This window comes from Vespa mandarinia, chromosome 11 (genome assembly GCF_050613455.1).
Source record: "Vespa mandarinia isolate Hongniang chromosome 11, ASM5061345v1, whole genome shotgun sequence".
NCBI lineage: Eukaryota > Metazoa > Arthropoda > Insecta > Hymenoptera > Vespidae > Vespa > Vespa mandarinia.
In genome coordinates, this window is record NC_140820.1 from 868,824 (window position 1) to 894,000 (window position 25,177).

The 25,177-nt window shown below is 39.1% G+C and overlaps 2 protein-coding genes across 3 annotated transcripts in view; one reads left to right on the forward strand and one right to left on the reverse strand.

Annotated features, from left to right (window-relative positions):
- The window catches only part of LOC118441289 (uncharacterized), a 176,949-nt gene that overhangs the window by 95,910 nt on the left and 55,862 nt on the right, over nt 1-25,177 (reverse strand). The window contains exon 3 of one of the 2 annotated variants that reach the window (XM_085660235.1): nt 20,578-20,665. The exons of the other annotated variant lie outside the window; for it this stretch is intronic. The gene's annotated coding sequence lies outside the window, so the exon portion shown is untranslated. The remainder of the gene's footprint in view (nt 1-20,577; nt 20,666-25,177) is intronic. 2 annotated transcript variants of the gene reach the window in all.
- The window catches only part of Lar (tyrosine-protein phosphatase Lar), a 494,163-nt gene continuing 486,215 nt past the window's right edge, over nt 17,230-25,177 (forward strand). The window contains exon 1 of the mRNA XM_085660233.1: nt 17,230-17,686. The gene's annotated coding sequence lies outside the window, so the exon portion shown is untranslated. The remainder of the gene's footprint in view (nt 17,687-25,177) is intronic.

Genomic DNA, 25,177 nt, shown 5'->3' on the forward strand with positions numbered 1-25,177 from the left:
GAAAAAAAAAAAAAAAAAGAGAAAAAAGAAAAACAAACTCATGATTTATAATTATTATAATAAAGAATCGTTTTATCGTTGCGAGAAATAATTAATAAAAGAATTTCGAGATCGTGGAAATTTTACAACGTTTCAATGAAAAGCGGCCAATTATCTTGACATTGTTTCCGTTGTATTACAAAATATACACGTACACGTACATCGTAAATTAATATCGATTACCCTGGTCCCTTCACTACCTGGTAGTTGCTGTCTGTGAAGATCCCTCGATACTTCATCCAATGCATAAGATTAAGATTGAAAGACATTGATCTAATGCGCGTTCGATTATCCTTTTAAAAAAGTTTCGCTGTACGACGTGAACTAAACGTATCGAACTTAGAAAGAAAAAAAAAGAAAGAAAGAAAAAAAAAAGAAAGAAAGAAAGAAAGCGGAGAAAAAAAAAGAACAAAATGACAGAAAAGACTATAATATCTATCTCGATATATCCCTAAATAGATTTAATCTCTCGAAATAATAATTTTAAATGGATTTCATTTGATCGAATACCTGTTAACGCATTTAATTATAACGGAACAGATTTATACGAATTGATAGCGTGCGACATTATCCAAATATATACATACATACATACATATATATATATATATATATATATATATATGTATATATATATATATGTATATGTATATGTATATGTATATGTATATGTATATGTATAAATGGAAGGAATATCCCTAAAATAAATAAATCAAGTAATCTTTAATGTAATCGTTCTATTAAATAGGGGAGACCAATTGATATAATTCGATAGCGAGCCGAATGAAATGTGAATCGACCATAACGTTAATTAAGCTCTTACGAGTAATAAATTAACGATATAAAGATCGATTACGCCATTTGTAATAGAGTAGACGGCCGTATCATTCATATATGTATATATTCAAATTTGTAGACAGATAGATATATATGTATTACTGGATAAATTTCAAGCAGGGAATTCTTAACAATTAGCCGAATTGAATCGTACATACTTTTCAAATAGAACAGACATAAGGGAATAAAAAGTTACGCTTGATTACATCCTACCGTCCCTCTCCTCTCATCGATCTCATCATCCATTACTCCGTTCGCTTCGGATTACATTTGCGTTTATACTAATCTTTCGTTTCGTATCATTCTTCAGAAATTGTTCTGGAGACGAGAAGTCGACGGAGCGAAAGTAATGAATAACGTGAGACAGGAGGCAAACTTACCGTCCAACTTTCCCCCCAAGCAAGAAACATTGCTTCATGAATACATATACAAGAGAGTTACTCAGTCGCTCGAAGTATATATAACTGTTGAAATAAAGGAAAAAAAAAAAAAAAAAAAAAAAGGAAAGTTTTAAGAAGCGGCCAAACGTAGCAAAGAGTAGCATAGAACTTTTTTCCTAAATACAAGAAAAATATAACTTCCTTTTTTTTTTTCATTCGAAGTAACGACGATGTTCGAAAGAGAAATACGAAAGATAAGAAAGGATTTGTATCAACGTTCATTAGAAAGTTAAGAGAGACAAATAATACCCTATTTATGATATAATCATTGATAATATAAGGGATATTCAGATAGAAATTGATGGAAGGTTCTTTAAATGGTTAAACCATTGAAAGATGGGATTTCCAATCAGTTCCGAATCTCATCGTACTTGTCGAGAGAATCAAGAGGACCAAGAGGATCGAGGAAACGAAAGAGAGAGAGAAAGAGAGAGAAAGAGAAAGTACAACGATAGACTCGAATGATATACCTCGTACTTGTCCTTTTTTCTTTTAAAGGGATGGGTATTCAGCTTACGTACAATCAAAGTTTTCTGCGTTGGGTCCATACTTGGCATGGCATGGCATGGCGTGAAAGAAAGAATAGTAGAAAGAACAGATAGGAATGAAAGAGAAAGAGAGGGAGAGGGAGAGAGAGAGAGAGAGAGAGAGGGAGGGGTTGGAGTGGAGAGGAGAAAGAGAGCTAATGTCGCGACGCGAAGAGAGAAAGAGAAGAAAAGAGTCTGAAGAAGAAGAGATGGGTGAAGGAAGAGGGTGAAGGTTTCGGTTTGGTACAAGAAGGGGAGCTCGGAGTCGAGGAAATCCTTGATTAGATGTTCGCGTCAAAGGAACTCTTCGATTTTTTGGAGTCAAGGGAAGAAGAGGAAGAAGACGAAGAAGAAGGAAAAAAAAAAGAAAGTAAGAGGGAAGCTAAAAGATATGAAACTAGAGAGAGAGAGAGAGAGAGAGAGAGAAAGAGAGGGGGAGGGGCGAGCCAACGAACTCGCGGACCGAATTAAAAATAGAGCCGAGTTGCGAACATCGAAGGATCGATTGTCCTGCCAGGAAAAGTAGAAGGAAAGGAAAAAGGTATAAGGAAAATGAAGTCGGGGACTACCGAAAAGACGGCCGCGCCTTCTTCGAGAGGTGCAACGAGAAGAAGAAGAAGAAGAAGAAGAAATCGTCTGGCTTCGTTCAAGATACATCCCGTTTGCCGAGGTCGCACCGAGCGACGGCTAGTTATAGATGTTGAAAATTCAATTACGTTGGATTTATGGCCGCCGGGTCCGGGCATATTTATTATCGTCGGTATTCCATCCCCCCTATCCCGTTCCCTCCCCTCATCTACCAACAGCATCACCACTACCATCATCACTTTTCCTCAGCTTTCTGAGATGCTCCTCTTCCTGGTTTTTGCCTCTTTTTTTCAACCTCCTCTTCTTTTCTCTCGTCTTTCCATATATATATATATATATATATATATATATATATATATATATATACATATACATATATGTATATATATATTATGTAACCCGTTCGAATATTTCCCTCATGTCAATCGACGAATTCACGTTTGTTTTACTTTTAAGAAAAATAAAATTTATACGGTGCATCATGGTCGTACAGGTAAAAATTATAGATAATAAATGAAAATTTCCAAGGAAAAAATATCTAAGACGACAAAAATTAAATTTTAGTCGACAAGGTATGTATATTGAAATTATATCGACGATAAAAGCAAAAGAATTAAAATGTAGAAAATAATTAATAGTTTATCCTGAAAAGGAACGAAGAGGAGAGAGAGAGAGAGAGAGAGAGAGAGAGAGAGAAGGAAGGAATTACGATCGAGTAGTTAGGAAGGGACCGATTCAACGTTTGCTTCCATTAACGAGTATAACGGCTTTCTAGTAGTGCACCCTGGCCATACCAAAGTCAAAGTTGTAACCAGTTGTGTCGCGGTAGACCGAATAGCCGTGGTCTACTTTGTCCGAATAGGAACTGACTGGTTCTACTACTGCGTAAGAGTAGACTTCGATATTGGTTGAAACGCTATGAGATCGGATCTCGGTTGCTTATGGTTACTAGTTACGCGCAGCGGGGTTAAGAGCAAAAGAAGGGATGGGATGGAGACGGAGGAAGGGACCTCGTAAAATTGATTTTCTCTTGCAACAATGCGCTCGAGCACAAGCCACTGTCAAAGTGTGTTTCGTCGTCGATGGAAAACTTTTCCAACTCCTTCCGCAACACGTCGACACGAAAACGGATCCATTAAATTTCAATAAGCATCGTTGTCATCATCCTCGTCGTCGTCCTCGTCGTAGTCGTGCGACAAACTTCCATGTTCTAAATCTGATCTGATCGCATTAGTCTTCGTTTGTACTCGAACGTAAATGGTATCTGGCTTATTCGGTGTATGTTTCAACTAATAAACAGCCTAGTAGGATCTCGACCATTTTTTACAATTATATATCCTTTTTGCCATTGTAAAAATCGTCCGTAATGAAGAGCGAAGAAATATTTGGAAGTGAAAGAGAAAATAAGAAGAAAAAAAAAAGAAGAACAGAAAAGGAAGATAAAAAAAAAAAAAAAAAAAAAAAGAAAAAGAAAAAAGAAACAAAAATAAATTCTATATGTCTATTAGAAGCAGGATCCTACCTTCTGTAATAGGATTTTTCTTTCTTTGTCGAGGGATCAGTAGGAGGCTTTCCAAGGAAGAAGAATTCACCGTACATCTTTTCCTCTCTCGTCGATGAATCCTCATCTCCTTTGGGATATTTGCGGGAAGTAGGTGTGTATTTCGAAGATACACGATATATCCTTCAACTCGAAAATTAGAAGGTAAAGCAGCTTGACTCACAATATTTCATTTCTCTCTCTCTCTCTCTCTCTCTCTTGTGTATTTTTCCTCTCTCGCACTCTCTCTCTCTCTCTCTCTCTTTTTCTCTCCTTTTTTTTTATGCAAGAACCTTATCTTTAAACTCGTCCTGACAGGGAAGCACATCAGCATGGTGGACTTTATCTTTCTCAATAGAGCCATCTTAATCCGTAGTAGTTAAACGTACAGTAATAAACTTTCCACGATGCTCATTAAGCCGGATTTTATGTTCTTTTTATTCGGCCGAGTAGGATGTATATTAACGGTAGCAATAAATATCGGCCTTATCGGTGACGTTTCACCACCTTGTTAACGCGTATTGATCTTCTAGAAAAGGTAGAAAAGAAGGAGGTATATAGTAGCGCGAAGTAAAGGTGCACGAGCATTTGATAAATAACGTTATTTCGCAAAGTCTCCAAAGTAAGAACGACGAGCGTACGATGCCTTTTTTTTCTGGAGGAAAATTTACCCACCAGAATAGATTTCTTTTTTCCATACTTTTTTTTCCATATATATATGTATATATATGTATATATATATATGCATATTCGTGCGTGTTTACGTGTGTGTGTATGTATCTATTTCTATTGGTGATGTATAATTACGTTCCAAAGTACCTTTCCGTCTAAATAACGATTTTTATTTATCGATGCCGACGGCACGACAGGAAAATGCTGAGAAAATGCATTTACGAGGATAAAACGGGCGTAAAATTAACGAGGCCGCGAACGAAATAAATTAGGATGGCCGGTGAACAATTTAAAGTGCTTGTCGCACTCGACGGTTATTAATGACAGTAATTAACTTATTTATATATCTACGATATCGGTAGAACTTGACACGAATAAGGAACGCATTGTCACGGCCGTCTATCCAACGGATGCAGGACGATCAAATAATTTTGTGTCTGGTTTTGAAAGCCCCACAAGCGAACGGATCGTTTCATCGATCCATATTTCATCGGTGTCCGTCATGCTTAGAAATTTGATAAGCGAACTTTCCTCTATCTCTCTCTCTCTCTCTCTCTCTCTCTCTCTCTCTCTCTCTGTGAAGTCTTCAAAATTTTAGTAAACGGTATTTAATAAATATCTGAGAATTTAACACGTTCATATACATCGTAACTTTTTAATCTTATAGCGATCAAAAACCGTCCCGTTCACAGAATCTACGTCTACATCGGATTCGCTCGTAAACTAAACAAGATAAATAAAACAAGAACAAACGCTATTGTTAATTCGGAGCGCATTTAATTCGGTTGAATTAAATGTTGTAAAATCCGCATTTAAAATCGAGTACTAGGTGGCTAGGTTCCTGTCAAGGTTTATTAATGACCGGTAAACGACATTTAAATTTGCGCTTAAGCGTATAAATTCTTCATGATTTCCGAACGGTTTAATTCGCGGGAGAGAGAGAGAGAGAGAGAGAGAGAGAGAGAGAGAGAGAGAGAGAGAAAGAGAGGGAGGAACGAAAAGAAAGAGCGAATAGCAAAGGACAGATCGTGACGGGCACAAACGCGCGATACACGTGCGGCAAATCGCTCGAAACGGATGTTCCGTTGCGCGAAATTTGATCGACAGCGTTGTTATCGCGTCATGCGGGAGTAATGTGATAAAATAATTGCCAGGTTTGGGTAGGAAATGTGTGATGCTTAACCGCGCGGAAACTGCGAGTTATGTTCAACGAAGGTACGCCGTTAACGTTTGCACTTGTGACCCAAAAGGTTGGCGGCGGTTAATGCTCGTTAACATTATCGATTAAATCGTTTATCACGAACGTTATCGTTCGATATCATAGTCGATCGGATTTGTAAAAGTTATACGCAGGACGATCGTTTCGATAAAGAACTTCTATGTTGAAGGAAAGATTTGTCTCTTTTTTTTTTTCTTTCTTTTCTTTAGTATATTTTTTTTCCGATGGTATAAAAAGGATAGAAAAAAAATTGACAAAGAAAGGGCATCTTATCGTCGAGACCAAACGAAATCGAGATAGCGAAAATTTTTGTTTTTGACGATCAGATTTAGCGATTCTTGGAAAGGTCATTTTGCAGGGGAATGGCGGAGAAGGGGGCGCCTTACTTGTACCATTAAGGAAATGTAGAAAGATAGGAGAAGATGAATTAAGGGGGACACGAGAATGTGGAGTTCGTTAAATGCTTTGTAAAACGAAGTCTCGGGTGCGTCGTTTAAGCCAAAAGTCTCGGCAGCAATACATGCAAGGCGGTAACGCTTGAGGTCGGCCTTTATAGTTCGCGCGGGAGCGATAATACCATGGCGGTTTGCTGCACGATAGAGAGACAGAGAGAGAGAGAGAGAGAGAGAGGGAGAGAGGAAGAGAGAGAGATTGAAGAGACACGGGTGAAAGTGGAACGGTGAGAAAACCCTTCTCTACTTCACCCACTTTGAAGTCGTCCCACAATTCACGTAGATTCCTGAAACGAGAACGTCATTTCTGCCCTACCGAATTCCCCTTCCGAACATCATTTCCTTCCACTTATTATTTCTCATTAAGTGCTACAAATATTCCAGTTTAATTATGAGCGAATCCAATGATTCTCACGATCAAATCTGAATATCTTACGATAATAATAAAAATACAGATTAGATTAAGAAAGAATCGATATGATATTTGGTTAATTTTCGAGAAACAATTCAACGATCAATTTTTAATCTATCGACTTGGAGTTGCGTCTGGGAGAAACAGACAGGACTTATCTAGAATAAATCCTCGGTTGGTCGAACGAGGACGCGGTTATTGGACCGTGCAATGCCGGTGAACATTGCCACGAGAAACAAAGAGACTCTGCCCACAAAGTAGAACTAAGAATGAGAGAGAAAGAGACAGACAAAGTAAGAGAGAGAGAGAGAGAGAGAGAGAAAGAGAGAAACGGTTTACGATTCGGTCTTCCGTTCCACGACGTTTGCTCTCGCAAGAGATACCAGAGCTAAACCCATTTGGAACTTAAGTCCAGTCCAGCGTGGACGAAGAGGAGGACGAAGCGCAGAGTGGTTCGGATGGGAGGGGGGGAGGAGGAGCGGGTGGAAGAATAGAAGGAGGGCAGGAAAGAGTAGCAAGAGAATGGGAGAATAGGGTGGAGGAGGTGAAGGACGCGAACTGGCTAAGACTATGTTGCGAAGACTGCCAGGGATAGAAAGGAGCATGGAAGAAGAAGAGTTTGGTGTATATCTCTCTAGCGAATTCAAGTTGGACAATACTTGTCGGGTCGAGAACGATGAAGAGAAGAGAAGGAGGAAGAACGGGGGAAGGGTGCGAGGGAAGCGGAGTGGTACGAGTACTAGAAGGAAAGAGATGCAAACGTCGTGCTCTAGACTGAAATACTGAAGCGAGCTTAAACGCCCGTTGCCATAGGAACCCTAACTTAGAAAGAGAAAGATAGATAGATAGATAAATGGAAAGAGAGAAGGAGAGAGAGAGAGAGAGAGAGAGAGAAAGAGAGAGAGAGAGAGAGAAAGGGAGGGAGGGAAAATGACTCGCGAGAGGGATCACAAAAGACACACAGAGTTCGTGTCCAGGATGCAGTCTTTTTCGGAAAAGAAACACCGACTACTGTCGCTCTTATAATATCGTCAAGTTTATTTCCTCACGACATGTTAAGCTAGCGTTTAACTGACCGGAAGTAACTCAAAATCGTGATTTTCATGGATTGAAATTGACAATTGAAATCCAACGGCATAGATGGTTTACCCCTCATCCCATTTCCCTGCACGTTTCTTTCCTCGATTACTTTCGAATTCTCTTTTTACTTAAGTTTGTCTATTATTTTACATCTCTATCTCAATCGATCGACCTGATTCTATATTTCTTTAATTTTTCCTTCCTTCCACTATTTTTACGCAAACGTACTAGAGACTAACGACTAAGGATCGAATGGAAAAATTTACGAGAACGCTGCGAGAACGAAAAGTGTCTCTTTCTTTCGCAGTAACTATCTTCTTTCTCTCTTTTCTTCTATCGTTACAACGGAAAAGAAGAAGAAGAAGAAGAAGGAGAAGAAGAAGAAGAAGAAGAAGTGGAAAAAGGAAAAAAAAGAAGAAGAAGAAGACGAAGAAGAAGTATATAAAATATCGATTAACTCACTGGAGGTGAATAGAAATTGCAAGAAAGAGGAAGGGCTCTTCCTCGAAGTTCGAACGAAGTCGCTCGATCGATTAGCTGTGAACCTTCTCAGAGAAATAGAGAGAGAAAGAAAGAAAGAGAGAGAGAGAGAGAGAGAGAGAGAGAAGGCGTTTACAGAATTAATCCAACTGCTTCCGTTTCCGATCACGTGCAAGCGAGCTCCAAGAGGAGGCTTCGGGGAACGAAGGCGTACGAAGAAAATGTAAATTCGTGTAATGCCGCGAGTCAGCGAGTGCTACCGAACGAAAAACACATCGAGGAGACCCGGCGATCCTACTTAAAAAAAAAAAAGAAAAAAGAAAAAAAAAAAAAAAAGAAAAGAGAAACAATGTGAGCTACATTTTGGAGAGTGTTGAGAGAAAGACAGAAAAGAAATATAGACAACGTTGAACACGCGATAGGATAATAAATTCGTTTCTTGTGGGATAATGCTCTCTTATGAGAGGAGAGTTGTTCGATAAACCAGGGGTACGAACGGTCTCTGTCACCGAGAAACGCACGGACGTTGCCGGAAAATGAAATGCACGCGATAACAAAATTTCAGAGAAAGAGAAGGTGGATGGATGGGTGGGTGAGAAAGAGAGAGAAAGAGAGAGAGAGAGAGAGATACCAAGCGAGTATTATCTCCGTTTACCCCATTAAAGAGAATTTCCAAGTGGAGGTAATAAGTGAGGTAAAAGGACTAACTCACTCGATCGAAAAAATAAACATTCTCTTCGGTTTTGTCCAAAAAAAAAGAAAAAAAGAAAAAAAGGAAAAAAGGAAAAAAGGAAAAAAAAGAAGAAGAAATATTAATTGTTAAAGAAAAAGAAAAAGTATGTTGAGCGTGTACGATAGTTACTAATTGCTTTTATGATATGCTAATGAGAAAGCTCTTGAAATTAAAATGGTAGAGAGGAAGATAGAAAGATAAGGAGACAGAGATAACTCGATGATAATATTATAAAGCTAATACGATCCAAGACGACTTTGAATCCTTCGAAAAAGATTTGCATCTCGTTCGTTAAACTCGAGAGATTGTACAACGAAATGAAATAGGAGAGGAAATAAAAGAGCGATGTCAACGATGCGCTTGAATTTTTTTCCGAATTAAAAAGTAATAATAAAAGGAGTATATTTATTCTCCTCTCAAATCGTACCGTTGGAAGTCTCGCGGTACCGCAGACGTTGCGCAATTTATTATTTTGCAACGTAAGCCGGTGCACGTTCGCAACAATACTTCGTAAGTCCGTAATTTGCATCTCGTTCCAGATGTATTCCGTGTCGTTCGTGTATCAGCTACCCCCGGCAGTCTCGTTAAACGAGTTTCCCTCCCTCGTCCCAGCCTCCTCAGCCTTCACCTTCGTTTCGCTATCCCTCTCACAGCTCTTTCTCTCTCTCTCTCTCTCTCTCTCTCTCTCTTTTCCCCTTTTTTCTTTCTATTTCTTTCTATCCTCTTTTACACACTTTTCTCTCACTCGGAGCTTTACCAAGCTCGCTTTTCTCTTGGAGGTGACGCGTTGCTAACGCGGAAAGAGTGAAAATTTGATTATTCGCGACACGATCGGGCCGCTCATAATTAACGTATCCCCTAACTCCGCTACCTCGGCACTTCTCCTCATTCATTCGTCGAGGCTATCCCGTTACACTGGTACAACGACGAAGAAAAATCAGCTGACGGAGAGTGATGAATGACGCGAAAGAAAATCGATTACATACCGGAGAGAAGGAAAACAGTGTAAAGCTTCGACGAAATAATGGAATTTAACCGAAGTGCAGTTGTTGAGAAAGAGAATAAGAAAGAGAAAACGCGCGCGAAAGAGAGAGAGAGAGAGAGAGAGAAATAGGTAGGGTGGAAAGGAAAAAGACGCAACAAGGTAAAACGGCAAGAACGAATGACGAACGAAGCAGTAGGAAGAGGTACGAAAAGTCGACGGGTGGTTAAACAAAGGACGACATTTTCAGCACTATTCTAAAGAGCTACCCTTCAAGGCTAGCTGCCCGAAGGCAGGAGGTTGGCCAACGGTAGGACCGACAAAGGGTTGCAGGAGCGAGGGATCGAAGAAGAAGTGGGAGAGAGGAGAAGGCAGATAGATAGAGGGAGGGAGAGAGAGAGAGAGAGAGAGAGAGAGAGAGAGAGAGAGAGAAAGAAAGAGAAAGAGTGCCATAACCTTTTATCGCACCATCCGGTTGCGGCCAAGCAGAATTCCTTTTTCTGTCTTTCTCTCTCTCTCTCTCTCTCTCTCTTTTTTTCGCTTTACGAGTGCACTTCGTCGCATATTTTCACGTTTTTAACATTGTTACGCGGAACTACTTCCTTTCCACCCCTGGAAGCACTCTGTCATCCCTCTCCGTTTCCCGTTTTCTCCCTCGAGCCGCCTCTCCACACGGCCTCGAGATCTGTCACGTTGAGGAAAAGGGAGGAGAAAAGAGATAGGACTGAAACGAGAGGAAGAGAGAATGAGAGGCAGAGGACGAGGAAGGATGGATCACGGGAAAGAGAGAGAGAGAGAGAGAGAGAGAGAGAGAGAGAGATAGTCGAAGATACCGTCGCAGGGAAACCAGGCAAGCTTGGCCAGCTGCAATACCGCGATATACAAACTTATTGACGAAACTCTCGGAAGTTGAGTAGGAGCTTCCGGAATTCCAAGATGGCGAATATCCGCATAGCGGATTAACCTGAAGAATATCTATCGCGAGATCGTAGAAAACATTGCTGACAGAATGAAACAGGAGAGAAGGTAAGAAAATTTCCGAAAACAAAACCGTAGCGAGATAAAAGGAAAAAAAAATAACAGGAGTGAGTGAGAGAGGGAGAGAAAAAGAATGAAGATTAATAAATTGAATATAAGTGTGAATCTGTTCGCACTTATATTTCTCTCTTTCTCTTTCTCTCTCTCTCTCTCTCTCTCTCTCTTTTACATTCATTTGTAATTGGCAGGACGTATGTACGTGGTGGAGAGCCATTTTGCGTGGTGTTCTGCTTGTAAATGGCACTGGTTAATTAGGTCGACCATCTGACGATTCGGTGCGAGGGAGAGGAGGATTCAAGCTCGGCGGCGATAATGGGCCGTATTAATTATATATGTCACGCCGACGTTAAATATTCAGGAAGGAGGAGGACCGAGAGCTAGCACTACTACCAATACCGTCGCTACTACTATCACTACCACTGCTATTGCTACTACTACCACTACCACTACTACCGCTACCTCTGCTACTACTACTAGTACTATTACTACTATTATTTCCACTAACTTCTATCTACCTTTAGAAAACGCGCGTGTGTGTGTGTGTGTGTGTGTGTGTGCGCGCAACAATGTCATGTCCTCTCGCCTGCATTATATAAATCCTCTATTATTTGTACAATGATTCGCCACCTCGTCAGTCCATTCTATACCTATACTTATGTATATTTATGGTTATGCACAGAAATTCATAGCTTGTTGCAACGTCTGAACTCCTCTCTCCCTCTCTCTCTCTCTCTCTCTCTCTCTCTCTCTATTTCAATCTCTATCACTATCTCTATCTTTCTTCCTCTCTATTTTCCTCCCTCTTGTGTCTGTGTTTCTACTTGTCTGGCCAACTGCTCGAAATTCGAGATCGATGCACCTGTTAGGAGAGAAACGTGCAGCGAAAGTAAACTTCGCTCTATCGTTTCTTTCACGGCCATGAGAAACCTTCGGGGTTCCTTATGAAACAATGTGAAATATTATATACAATAAGACAAAGAATATTAATAAACGTTGAAAATTTTCAAGATCTTTGAAAACAATGGTTCCTCGTTAAAACGATTTATAAGTACTCATCGATTTATATATCTGTACATTTGAAATCTACGATGTTCAATTTCCAAACCATTTTTAATCTCCATCGAGCTTCCAATTTATTCACTGAATGATTTTAATAAGCGTACTCGTATTTTCTCCTTGATACCGTGCTTACCTCTTGGAATTCAACGTAGATTGGGGGTCTTTCGTTCCGAAAGTGAGAAGAAAGCCGTTCCATAAGCGATTTTCCTTTGTGAGGAACGACGGGAGGGTTGAAGGGAATGAAAAGGAGGGAAATGCCGGATAAGACGAGAAAGGTCTCAGTGGATGATAACCTTCGGAGATATCGTAAACTCGTCGCTTAACGAGCTAAAAAAGAGGCCAGCAGAATGTGGAAAGTGGACGATGCAGTTATTTTTTGTGCATCATATCACACCTTTCTTCTTTCTCTTTCCTTTTCTTTCTTTCTATTCTCTTCTCTCTTTTTCTTTTCTTTCTTTTGAAGAGCAACAATGAGAGACATTCGGCGAATGCATGTAAAAACAGCGCTAGGCATTGTGTCGCATAAATCGATTCCATTAGTCTTAATGGCTACGGAACGATATCAACCCACTACTCTAATATAGCGAAGAAAGAATAGAAATAGGATGGGGTAGGTAAAATGAGGAGGGGGTGGGGGAGAAGAGAAAGGGAGAAAAAAAAAGAAAATAAAGGTGGAAAATGTGAATCTCTCGTAAAGAGATATATCCTGAAGTATAGAAAGGAGGGAAAGGAGAAGGATCGATTTGTGAGAAGGATTCTCGACTTTCGAAATATTCATGCTAACCAGATCTAATTCGACTTCGTACAATTCGTAGCTGCATACGTAAAGAGAAGGAAGAAACGTGTAGGTACGCTTTGTAGAATGCTGGTCTCGTGGGATGGGACGGGACGTAAATTGGAAATATGCTCGGAGTTATTTCTTTGAAAGATCTTCTCCTTTACAGAGAAGAAAGAAAAAAGGAAGAAAAGGACAGTACGATCCTTGTAAGAACGTAATTTGCTTGACTTTTGGGGGAAGGTCTATCCGATATAATTCCATTTTACGATCCTTCCACGTTCGTATTATCGATGAAGATAATAATTTAAAAGATTGTTCAGAGGGACAAACAATAATATAAGAGAAAGATTTTCTAATGATAATTTCTAATAAAGAGACAAAAGATGATCGAGATAAATGATTTTGCCGATTTTTAATATAATTTAAATCCATGAATCTCTCTCTCTCTCTCTCTCTCTCTATTTTCTTTTCCTATGAGCAAGATATATTCACAATATCAAGCACGAAAATTTTACTTCTCGTTGATAGGAGTCTCCCTCCCGTCGTCTCTGGTTTTCTCATCCGTCTAGTTACTTACTCACGTTGGATATCCACACATTGGAAAAGGCGTTGGTGGAGATTGTGACGACGACAACGACGACGACGATGTTGGTAATAGTGATGATGGTGGTGATGGTTGGTGGTGGTGGTGGCGGCAGCGGCAATCCCCTCAAAGCTTTCGCACTGCTAGCGTAGTGTCGACGCAAATGGATTCCTCGGGAGTTGATGAAAAGCTTCTGGAAAGTGATCGAGTTCCTACGCGATTTTACGATCCCGTGTGTCGGATTTCAAGCTTAAAGGGAGGCGTTACCCACCCTCGAAAACGATCAGATAACAGATCCGATTCGTGGTTTTACAAACTTTCTCGAAGCGGAAGGAGAGAGAACCTCGAAACTTTCTACCTCCTAACTGCCACAATTAGAGGCCTCGAATTCATTTTGATCGTTTCTAAAGTTCGATGGATATCTATGAGAACTGCCGAGATCTAAGGAGAAAGTTTTCTTTTTTTCTTTCTTTTTTTTTTGTTTTTGAAGATACTCATCTACTACTAGTTTGGGATTTAAATTATCGAGCTTCGGAAATATCTTTCAATTAAGAATACATATAAATATGTTATTAGAGGGTTTATCGATTTCTTAGATTTATCTGAAAATCGAGAAACTTATATTACGGAAAGTAATATGCATATGTATATATATACCTACATACATACATACGTGTACGATCAGATTTCTTTCATGGATCTTCTCTTCCGTCATTCTGTGGTTCGTGTTCTGCGGTACTGCGAGTCTCCTTTCGAAACCCGAGAGTCTCGCGAGAGCCTCTTCGATCGAGGAGAAAGGAAGAGAGTCGAGAGGGTTGTGAGATACTGACTACGAAATGGCCTGAGGTGATGCGACAGCCCCACATGATTCGTAATAAATCCATTATTGAGTTTTGCATCGGCCGACAAAGTCCTATATCGATCCATCTTCCATGTATTCGTAAAGTCTATTTTAGAGTTTCCTCTTTGAAATCGTAAAGCCACGTGTGATATTACATGTAATTGACGTTTAAAATTAATTCTACGTAATTAATAAATATTTGAAATTTGTTCGATCGATAATTACTTCAAAAGGTTCGAAAGTCTATCAAGTAAAAAGAAAGTTTGATATAACTTACGTATATCCGTGTTTCTTTGATAGTATATATATACGCACGCGCGCACACACACACACACACATATACGCGCTGTACCGTTTGATAAAAGTCCGAAAGTATACGTAAACGAAATGCGTATTCGCATATTGCAACGACACGCTCCGAGCGTCTGGAGATTCTGCGGATATCTTTTCCTTCGCTTTCGAGAGAACTCGATGAAACTAGTCCGATATTAAACTTGGAGAAAATCCGGTATAAAGTGTATTTTCTGAAATTCAGCAGAAAGGATTACATTGCCGAAAGGGATTAAAACTATCTTCAGACTCCGGTAAGTTTCGCTTAGTGTTTCACTCTTTCTCTCGTTTCTCTCGTTTCACGACCTCCGCTTCTTCATCGTCGAATAACAACTCTCAATCGTAAAGTTCTTGGTTATCCGAGACAAATAAACGGTAAAATATCAGCTGCGTGAAACTTGTGTTTATGACAAAGATCGAGAGAGAAATAGAGAAACGGAGAAGGAACGAAAGAAAGAACGAAGGAAAGAAAGATAGAAAGAAATAAAGAAATAAATAAAAAAAGAAAGAAAGAAAGAAGGAATTCAGTTCACTAAGAAGAGATCCTCCTCTCTTCGAGATCGTTTCCTCCTTCTCGTTCCGTTGCTTGGTGGGCCGTGGAAAATGAAACACGTGTTTCTGTCTTCGTATCGATCGAAATTCCAAGCTCGAACGTAAGCAGACTTGCCGCAAAGATCTTTCGGAAAATTCTCTTAATATCGAACATAGTTCAGCTTTCAATGAAAGACCGACCTCAAGAAACAAGCTTTTTCATATTAAACGAAATTGACTATACTTCATCATCGATATGAACTACATACGTTTATGCAAAAATTATATGAAAGTGTTCTTTCCAAGCGGAAAAAGCTGGGGATCAATATTTTTTTTTCTTCTTTCTCTTTCCTTTCTTCCCTTTTTCCATTTTATAGAATCGTAAAAGTTTACCGAACAAATCCTTTCCCCGTCGTTTCTAAGGAGAGTATAATACTCGTATCGGATAAAAAAGATTTATGAACTTTGAAACGATTCACGGGCATCGGCGCGAATATTGTGCAGATAAAAGCAATTAGCATAATTGCCCTATGAAGTACGAAACCGATGTAACAATTATTCCGTTGAGAAATTATAGCTTCTCTAAAGGGAATAACATTATTGGCCGACGTTGTTACACGATCGTAACAATAATACCTTCTATTTCAACGCGCGTATTTTGACGTTATCCCGACATACATATGTAGACCTTTATATATGAATATATTCACAGACACGTTATATATATATATATATATATATATATATATATATGTTTGTGTATGATAAAACAATTATCGATTCGATATTTACCACAGCTATGCTATACGTTCGAGATAAAATCACGTCAATTAATTCCGATCTCTCGCGTCGAATTTTAAAAGGCATTCCATACTTCCTTCTTTCTCTATGTCGAGCGTTCTTATGTACCCGGCAAGGTACGACCTTGGTCTCTGAAATTGACTTAATAGCACGACCCGAAATCATCGAGTGTGAAGGAGAACGGTGTGCTCGAGACAGAGGCAGTTTCCACCCTCGTGGGTCCAACATCATCCACCGAGCGATTTTCTCGACCACCCTGTATAATCACACGACGACGACGCGTACTTTCGTACGATACGCACACACAGAGTAAGAGAGAGAGAGAGAGAGAGAGAGAGAGAGAGAGAGAGAGAGAGAGAGAGAGAGAGAGAGAGAGAGAGAGAGAGAGAGGGAATGAGAGAGGGAGAGGCATTAAGGGAGCGAAAGGGAAGAGGCTGAGAGAGTGAGAGAGAGAGAGAGAGAGATAGAGAGAGTTGCGAGAAAATCCGGAGCATGCGCTTGGCGAACACGAGTAGTCGAGGGTTGCTTTCGGATTCAGTTTAACCCCAGCGCCAGCAGGGGTAAAGCGCGTTGAAAATTCTCTATACCACGGCAACGTGTTCGATCAGTGTTCTTTTATTCAATGTTATATTATTTTAATAGACGAAATAAATAATCTCGTCGACAGCGATGTCGTAAATATATATAAGAGAAACGAGTCTAAAGAAGGGAGAAAATAGAGGGGTGGTGAGAAGAAATATAAAAAAAAACAAAAAAAAAAAAAACAAAAAAAAAAGAAATCAAAAGAAAAAGTGTCGATAAGATCCGAGATCTCACGGGAAAGCACGTGGGATACTTCCACGAGTTTGTTGTACCTATTCTTGGATTCTCAAGGAAAAAGAAAAAGTTAGTGAAGAATACGTAGAACTTTGAAAAAGAAAGGTGTAACAATATAATACAGATTGTACAGAACGAAGAAGAAAGAAAATAGTTGACGGCGTTGTGTATATATATATATATATATATTTTTATATGTATATATATATATATATATATATATATACATATCTACATATATATATATCTCTTTTTGGCTGACATTTTCTCGTGGAGTTTTGCGATTCTCCATGTGTGAGCTTTTTTCGAACGCCTTTGGGCTCACCGTACCGTACCATCATCCCTTCTGTCGTCTATCCGTCGAGGCACAAAGCGTGGCACGTTGAGGGAGAAAAAAAGAAAAAGAAGGAAAAAAAAAGAATTAAAAAAAAGAAGAAATAAAGGAAGAAGAGGAGAAAACACACATACACACACACACAGAGAGAGAGAGTGAGAAGGTACCTTTTTCCTACCTTTTTCTCTATCTCTCTCTCTCTCTCTCTCTCTCTCTCTCTCTCTCTCACTCTCTCTCTCTCTCTCTTTCTACTTCGGTCTTTGTCCGTAGTGTCTGTGCCAATCGCAGTGGTGGTTGTGTCGTCGTTGGTGCTCTAGTAGTAGTGAGTGTTTGTGCTCTCGTGCCACGAAAACGCACGCTCTCTCTTTCCGTCTGTCTGTCTGTCTGTCTGTCTGTCTGTCTGTCTATCTCTCTGTCCGTCTGTCTCCCTCTTCTGTGGTGAACGACTAGGTGAGCGGCGCGGAAAAAATGCGGTGAACCACCGCACTAAAACCACTCCTCCCCCTCCTCTACAATTCGAACCGCTTACTCTCTTGCTCTACGAAGGATTTCTCGAGGCAGCACGTCCATTCAGGTGAGTAAAACTACCAAAATATTTTTTTTCGCTTGATAATTAAACATCCATTGTCTATATCTAAATACGTTCTAAGGTTCGTTCTAACGTTCTAAATGCGACGAATATTTTTCTTTTTCTTTTTTTGTTTTTTTCCTAATTTCTTATTTTTTTTTTTTTTCTTTCATTTCTTTTTTCTTTCTCAAGCCGACACAATATCGCGGTCGCACGAAAACCGCAACCACTCCCGATTTCTAACTTCCGTTAAAATTATCCGCGGTTTTTTCTTTCGTTTTTTCATTCTTTCTTCTTTTTTCGTTTCTATGTATCCAATTTTGTCCTTTCTCTTCTCATCGTTAGTAAAAATATCCGCAGAACGTCGGAGACCATTGGCGATTTATTATTCAAGGAAATTAGCGTAGCGTAGTACGGAGGGAAAAACGAGAACACGTTCCTCTAACTCTCATAAATTTGTCGCCTCTTCCTTTTTTTTTTCCTTCTTCTCTCATTCGACGTTTCACTCGAACTCCTTCTTTCTATGGATTCTCTCTCGTTTAATATTACTCTTGGGGGCAATGTACTCTCGAAGGTTAACGATCAATTCGGCTGAAGAATGGAACAAAAAGATAAATGAAGAAAACGATTCGTTTCTTTGTTATCTTTCAACTTTAATAGTAATTACATATCGTTTCGTTTGATTAATTTAATGGAGGATGGAATTATGTATCGTCGTGGGGGAAAAAAAAATAAATAAATTAATAAACAAAAATAAACAAAAAAATAAATAAATAAGAAAGAGAGGAAAAAAATACGATCCAATTATTTAATAATGATTCTAAAATTGTCTCGATCACTTGAATACCAGAAAGACATAATTTCGTGTAAATTGAGTTACAAGATTAAGTCGAATAAAGACCAGGAAGAAGAAAGGACAATGATGAGGGCGGGGGGTTGAAAACTATCGCGGCTCATTTTCCCTCGCCGAGACAATCTCAAGTTCGGGAAGTGGTCGTCATTGTCTCCGATTTTAAAGGAGCCTCGCATCGAGCTGCATAACTTGAACTGCGCAAAAACCTTTCAAAAGATCTCACTCCATTCTCCTTATTTCATTCTCGTTGCGCGATAATTTCATCATCGAAGCGAGAAAGAGAGAATCCTCTCTCTCTCTCTCTCTCTCTCTCTCTCTCTCTCTCTCTCTCTATTACGTAATTCTGTTATAACGAAAGTACAAACCTTTGTAATATATTTACAACGTGACGTAGACCGTCGTAAACCTTTTCAACGCGATATTCGATTCCGATGGAAAAATTATATTGCTTTGAAGAAGGAAGAAAAAAAGGAGAAAAGAAAAAAATGAAAAGCTAAAAAAACTAGTAGCGCGTCGTAATATCGACCGATCCATATATTTTTATAAATGCCTTGAGAGAGTTCAAAGAACAAGTAATAAGAGACAGAGAGAGAGAGAGAGAGAGAGAGAGAGAGAGGGAGAGATAATTAAAAAGTAGCTGGCAATAAAAAGATCAAGGAATCGTCGTGTTTCATTAAAGACGCTTCGTCAAATAAATGCTCCACCCCCGTTTGTATGTTTAATCCTCCCCCATCAATATCCTTCGAATACGAAAAGTTTTCTTTTTCTCCTTCTCACTAATCTTTTTCTATTTTTCTCTCTCTCTCTCTCTCTCTCTCTCTCTCTCTCTCTCTCTCTCTATGCTTGTCTTCAAATGGAAAAAAGATATTTTTTACAAGGCAAATGAAGATCTCGTAACATCGAAAAAAAGCCCTCGTAGGGGTCATAGTCAGCTTTCGGTGATCTCGAAGGCAGACATTTCAAATCGTTTGTGTGGCTTAATGAAAGCTCGTTTTGGCGAGACCAACACGCATCGGGTTCCCTCTGTTACCAAGTTAATCGCTGATAACAGGCGCGAACTAACTTTTTAAGCCGGAGATATCGAACCCTCCTACACCCGCCCATCCCTCGATTCCCTACCCATGAACATCCCGTTTCCACCCCTCTTTCCATTCTTTCCCGTCTGTCATCGACCTTCCGGCACACTACCCCGTTTCCGTCGAGAATCGGTTTCGTATCTACATCCGACCTCGTAAGCTCGATATGCCGAGATTGCACGGGTTCACCTATACCCTCCGCTTCATCCCTTACACATCCTCCATCTCCTCCTGCTCCTATACTTCCTCCTCTTCCTCCTCTTCTCTTCCATTACCCGCAACCTGCAGTCTACGGCATTCTACCGATACGAATGAAAATGCGATCCAAGCCCTCTCCTCTATTTCTCTCTCTCTCTCTCCCTCTTTCTCTCCCTCTCCTTTATACTCCATACTGTTTCAGCATTTCCAACGGATAATGATTCTTTCGCTCTACTATCGTCGGCATTCTTCTCTTAACTTTTGTATCCGTGTTCTCGTCGATCACCGAACGATCGACTTTGCTTTTGCTTTCTCTTTCTCTCTCTCTCTCTCTCTCTCTCTCTCTTCCTCTTTCTCCCTTCAACATAATTGAAGAGTATTAATATCAAGGACCGATCTAAAGAACATACTAAAGTAAAACTAATTCGATGAAATAAACCTGATTTTAATCCTGATTCATCAAGGCAACGAATGTTATCTCAGATTCTTTTAATGATAAAAAAATAATGAAGTAATAGTAAATTTTCGTGAGATATGTTTAATATAATAGTAAGACGATTAAAAATATTTTTCTTTTTCTTTTTTTAAGACAGACTTTCATAGATTACATTCATTGTTGAGAGATCATTATTAAGGATTCGATTAAAGATGCAAATTCTATTGTTGAAACGCGCGCACACGCACATACACATTTACTATGTAAATCTTGATAGAGCATCAAGTATACATAGAAAGCATTTTTCAACAATAAGTTTGAGAATTTTACTTACCGATTTCTTTTTAATATTTTCCATGGTATCGACTCTTCGACTACGACGTCATATTTTATCTTTCCATTTCGTTGCGTCTCTTTCTTTCCTTAGAAAAAAGAAAACAAACATTTGTACACAAATATTATGATGCTCGTTCACATCGAACTAATTCCGTACGCATTCGTTTGTTGTTCAATAATAAAAACAAAAAAAAAAAAATAAAAAGAAGAAAGGAAGAAAAATGAATTATTTTCATTGTTGTTACGCGATTTAATAATCGATAAAAAATCGATAGAAATATTTTTAGTTATGTCAGTCGATAGATTTATTCGTATCACTTAAATACAACCCCATTGCGTCGAATGCGTCGTAAGATTGATTCGCTATACACAATACTAGCTAGCAAAGGAAGCTCTAATTAACATTATTATGGTAATTAATCTGACTTACGCATCAATCGGTTTCACTTGGGCTAGAGATCTTTAACGATCCTGTTGTGCCACACAGATAAAAGAATTCATGATGAATTATATGAATTATTCACTCTTTCGGTTATACGAGTGGTTATTAGTACAAAGAAGAAATGAAGAGAGCGACTAAGAGAAGTAAGATGATAGTAGAAGAAAATTCAACGATAGGTTTCCTCTTTCGGTTCTCTCTCTCTTTCTCTCTCTCTTTCTCTCTCTCTTATATTTTACACTTTTTCTGTGTAAAAGAATTCTTTGCCTTGTTTCCTGCAATAACGTATTTTCTGAATGTAACACACGTAACACATACAGAAACACATAGACACACACACATACGTATCTAAACACACATACGCATACAGATGTACTTGGGGTGGACTAGACGTTTCTCGATCTTCGGTCACCATGGCATAAAAGAAAGTAATCCCATCTGGACTTGCCAGCCGTGGTGAAACACTTTGACCAACCATCCTCGCTGTACCCTTCGTTGCTATATTACTATGGAAACGAGATAATGTTGCAAATACACTCAGCCTTGGCCAACGTAATACAAAGGTATGAAGAAGATATATATATATGTATCTATGTATGTATCTATACATATAATATATATATATATATATATATATATATATATATATATAAACCAAGTAGCACAGAGCGACGACGGTCTCCTTTGTGCCGCCATCATCCAAAAGTATAATAATGGAGGGAGAATGCAATACAACGCAAGCTGGACTTTCGGGTATTATGATTATAATCGTAAAGCCTCGTACGCCAAAGACTAGCGATTGCATCGGACTAAAGGGAAGAAAAAAAAAAAAAAAAAAGAAAAAAAAAAAAGAAAAATTAAAATTTCCAAAGTAGATGTTTAACTTGATTGTTGAGTCTATATGGAGCATTAAAATGAACTTCTAAAACTTGGAGGATTTAATTAAATTCTTTTGTCAATAGAACGAATAAAGTTCTATCCTCGAACAAAATTATTTTTTTGTTTATGTATAATATGTATGTACAATACTTATACATCGATAAAATGTTATTTTGATTAATTTTAGTTATATATATACTCTTTATATTCTCAATCCTTCTTTTTATCATTCTGTATAATAGGATTGTGCAAAACATTAATACGTAAAATGTCATCGACGTCTGGTGACATTTATTTGCGGGTATAATTACCGCGTTCGATGGCGGCCGTTGATCACTTTCAAGCGCATCCCACGGAGGAAATAAAGGCCCTCTCGACAATTATAGACTAGCTCTTCTCTTCACTCCTCCTCTCTCCTCTTCTCACCTCTTCTCTCCACTCTTCTCTTCCTATCGTTATACTCGATATTGTATGTATATACATATATACATATATATATATATATATATATATATATATATACAACAACAACAGCAATGAATTCACCCTGCTTCGTCTCTTGGCACCTACATACACCGATCGTATACACTATACGAGCGATTTAGTAATGGATCACGTGAGTCGACTTCTTCCTTCAAAATGATCGTCCAGCTTTCATGAACTTAATCCGATTTCGTTTGTACGTAACGAGTTTCGTTTGATTTTAATGAGGATCCCAATATTCTGAAGCTTTTATATAACCAGTAATACGGCTCATTGCCTTCTCGTAGTTGATTCGTCTCTCTCTCTCTCTCTCTCTCTCTCTCTCTCTCTCTCTCTCTCTCTCTTTCGCTGTTTGACCAAAATGTACAAAGATAAATTTTAATGTAGAAAAATAATGAAAGGATAATTCATAGAAACGTTTGTATTCTTGTCTCTAATTTTCCCATTTTTCTTTTTGTCTTTTTTCTTTTTTTTTTTTTTTTTTTTTATTATTATTATTACCATTATTTGCTTAGAACGTATTACGTTAAACGTTGAAAAAGTAAATTTGGGGGAATACGTGTACGTGACGTTGGCGGTTAACTCACGTCAAGTACACTACTTTAAACGTACCAACCAGTTTCAATTATAATTCTTTGAAAGCTTCGAATGTAAATGAATGCGATCCCGCAAGAAAGTTTGTTTAATTGCAATTAAGGGAATGAAATATGTAGAAGCGTTCGTACTTACGTCGTCCTATCAAAGTTTATGAAACATTCATAGCAAAGGAATACTACGCCACGCTCTTAGAAAGCAGTATTAGCGTTTCATTAAACTCGGCTCGTACTACTGTAGTCAAAAATAAGAACCTTTCGAGGGACGTTCGCGTACTTGGAACGATTGGTGTGAGATTGTACAAGAGATGAGATGACGTTGGTACTGGTGGTATACTTAGATACTTCCTAACGACAATCCACAGCAAAGTGACGGCGCGAATACAAACTAAATCATGCGCTGTCTCGTAACAAACAACTAAACGGCACAGAATTTCCTTTTCCTTTGGATCACGAGTCTGCTTCGAAATGTTGTCTATGTGTAAATGAGAAAGAGAGAGAGAGAGAGAGAGAGAGAGAGAGAGAGAGAGAGGGGAAAGAGAGGGAGAAATGAGGAGAAAGAGGAGGAGGAGGAGGAGCGGGAAATGGAGAGAACGCTTCGTAACGAAATTCTACTCTAGCAGCATAAGCTCCTTACAGAGATTCTCCTTTGAAACAAGAGGGATGAAGTTACATCGATCGCGAAACGCCGACGGCAGAGAAACGACATTAAGCTCATCGACTGGGACGCACGGAGGGGCCAAGTTTTCACAAATCCCTGCGATTCCTGACCCAATTTTAATGCGCTTGAGGAAAAACAAAAAGGCAGAAGAAAGAGCAAAGAGAGAAAGAGAGAGAGAGAGAGAGAGAGAGAGAGAGAGAGATAGAGAGAGAGAGAAAAGAAGAAAAAAGAAAATTCGAACGGAAAAGGAAACAACAAGCAAGCAAGTAAATTAGATCTAAATAAATTAGATGGCATTCAAAAGTGATTTCTCTTGTTTCGCGAAACGTTTATTTCAAGTTAACAGTCTCTCTCTCTCTCTCTCTCTCTCTCTCTCTCTCTCTCTCTCTCTCTATCTCTCTCTATTCGTCGAGAATTCGAGAGTTCGATAAATGACTTCTAAGTATACCAGATATATACATATATATATACATACGAAAACTTCGTTGTCCCCGGGCAAGTTCGATCGGTCTTTACCGAAATTCACTTAAACTGTAGGTGCGAAGTTACATCGACGTTGGGACAGGAGCACCGTCGGGACGACGACATTAATCTCATTGACAGGACGTAGAGGGTGATTATGGCCGGCGGAACGGGCTCGTTCGTCGTCCCTGCAGAGCCTTGTTGCCGATGGCAACGTTTTACGTTGCCGGAGGGAGAAGCGAAAAGCGAAGCGATGCGGACGGAGGATAAAAGATATCCGAAACGAAATCATCGTGGCTCGCTTTACCTAAAGTAAATGAATATTACGTACACGCCTTCGTGGTATTACATTCTTGAATAATTCTTCTTCCTATATTCCTAACGAATTAAAATCTATTTTATCTCGAGGAAAGGATTTATTTAATCAACGAAAAACCGACCGTCATTATTGACGATTCCGGATTAAAAAAATAAAGAAAAGAAAGAAATAAAAGAAAAGGAAAAAAAAACGAAAGAAAGAAAGAAAAAAATACTAACCGGAATAACGTCCTGAATGAAAGAAAAGAAAAAAGAAAAAAAAAAAAAAAAGAAAAGAAAAGAATAGAACGTCGATTGTACCGATGGGTAAAAATGTTTGACTGGAAAATAGATGAAAAGGTATACTTGTCACGTAGAGAGAGAGAGAGAGAGAGAGAGAGAGAGAGAGAGAGAGAGAGAGAGAGAGAGAGAGAGAGAGAGAGAGAGTGAGAGAGGCAAATCCGTGACGTGTTCCGAGTACAGCAAACAGTTTCGGGAATGCGTAGCATGTGTTTCGAGCGCGCTGATATGATTTAGGAATCGCTTCCTGCGGAGTCCGACTATACACTGGCCTTTACTACTGGCAACTAGCTAGACCCATAGGAACCGTTTGCCCAGTGGGATTTGCGCTCGCGAGTGCATCGCATTGGACAGGAGAAGGGGGGATGAGGGAGGGAGAGAGGGAGGGAGGCGTGGGCGAATGTTTCGGACGTGGAACGTTCGGTCTCGATGACATCGCATTGGGTACTCTCACCATCCATCTTTCTCTCGCTCGCTGGGCTAG